Genomic DNA, 2,153 nt, shown 5'->3' on the forward strand with positions numbered 1-2,153 from the left:
TTCGTTAAAGATAGCCAGCACATATTTGTAAAAGGCCAGTTCCGAAACGTTAACTCTGCTTCTCTCTCCACAGATGCTGCCAGACCTGCTGAGTATTTCCAGCATTTCTTGTTTTTATTTGTAAAAGGCAGATCATGCTTGACTAATTGAATTTTTTGATGAAAGGAGTATGGTTGATATTGTCTCTATGGATTTTAAGAAAGTGTTTGACAAAGTACCACATAAAAGGCTGATTAATAAAATTGAGGCTCATGGAATAGGAGGGTCAGTATCCAATTGGATAAAAAATTGACTCAAGGACAGAATACAGCAAGTCGTGATAAATGGTTGTTTTTCAGACTGGATGATGGTAGACCCCCAAGGGTCAGTGAGAGAACCACTGCTGTTTTTACTATATATAAATGACTTGAGCCTTGGAATACAGAGTAAAACTTCAAAATTTGCTGATGATACCTGATACAAAACGTAGAGGAGTTGCAAACAGTGAGTATGATGTGCACCACCTGCAACAGGATATAGATAGGCTCGCAGACCAGTGATAGATGGAATTTAGTACAGATAAGTGTGAGGTGATGCATTTTGGTGGAAGGGATAGGGTGAGGCAATATAGACTTAATGGCGCAGTTCTAAAGAGTGTGCAGGAATGGAGGGACCTAGGCATGCATGTGCCATCAATCTTTGAAGGTGGCAGGCTATATTGGGAGAGTGGTTAGCAAAGCATTATGAGATCTTGGATTTCATAAATAGAGGCATAGAGGACAAAAGCAGGGAAGTTATGCTGAACCTTTCTAAAGCTCTGGGTAGGCCCCAACTAGAGTATTGCATCCAGTTCTGGACACCACACTTCAGGAAAAATGAGGGTCCTGGAGACAGTGTAGAGGAGATTATCAGAATGGTTCCAGGGATGGAGGATTTTAGTTTCAAGGTTAGGTTTGAAAAGCTGGGGTTGTTCTCCCTGGAGCAAAAGAGATTGAGGGGAGATTTGATAGAGGTGTATAAGATAATGACAGGCTTAGATAAGGGAAAACTGTTCCCATTAATAGTACAAGGACTAGGTGATACTGATTGAAGGTTTTGGGGAATGTGAGGAAAAACTTTTATACGCAGCAAGTGGTAATGACCTGGAATTTGCTGCCCATGAGGGTGGTGTGGAGGCAATGATTTAGAAAGGAAACCGGATAGGCACTTGAAGGAAATAAACTTGAAGGCTACAGAGATTGAGCGAGGGTTTGGGACTGACTGGATTGTTCCACAGAGAGCCTGTATGGAATCGATGGGCCAAATAGTCTCCTATGACATAAATGACTCTATGACTCTAAGAGTACAGAATTTGTGACAAATGCTGAAGACAATGGCTTTGGTCTTCCCAAGGTTCAGGTGGAAAAGATTGTGCCTCATCCAAGTTTGGATGTTTACAATACAGAGGCAGTGGAGAGGTTGGGTGACGTGAAATTTTGCTGTGTATCAGGTTACATGTGGAAGCTGAGCCCACTCTAGATGATGGCAGCATGTAGATGACAAAGAGGGGGCAAGGTTAGATCCTTGTAGGGTGGGCCAGGATGGATGGAGACATTGGTAATAAGAATGTGGTATGGATAAGAAGCCATTGCCACAGATCCTCTGGTTATGATTGGATCCACTGTTACCTAACCAAACAATTGTTGTCCCACTCAGCTTGACAATGGTGGAAAGGTGTTGGGTCAAGGTGATGTCAACCATGTCAAAAGCTACAGAAAGATCAAGGAGAGATGATGCAACATTTTGGCTTGGTCATAGAATTGTGTAAGACTTTGGTTAAGGTTGCATATGAATGGTAGATGCCTGATTGCTGTGCTGTCTTTGAATTTCTCTAAGGATGGGTACAACTTTGGGAGGTAACAGCACATTCAAGGACTTTGGAATGGAAAACAAGGTGAAGATGGTGTGATAGTTTGCAAAGAGAGGGGTTGAGGGTGTGTTTTTCTAAGGGGATTATGATGGCAGTATTTGAAAGCGAAGGGATAGTACCTGCGGAGAAGATCCATTTACAAGCTCAGCTAGCATGGGGGTCAGGAAGGACAGTATTCTAGTGATGCCAGGTCAAGGGATCAAGAGGCGGGTTTTGAAGCTCAGAGATGGCTTGGGAGAAATGGAAGAGAAAGTAGAGGCATAGT

Source organism: Heterodontus francisci, chromosome 6, assembly GCF_036365525.1.
Source record: "Heterodontus francisci isolate sHetFra1 chromosome 6, sHetFra1.hap1, whole genome shotgun sequence".
In the NCBI taxonomy this organism is placed as follows: domain Eukaryota; kingdom Metazoa; phylum Chordata; class Chondrichthyes; order Heterodontiformes; family Heterodontidae; genus Heterodontus; species Heterodontus francisci.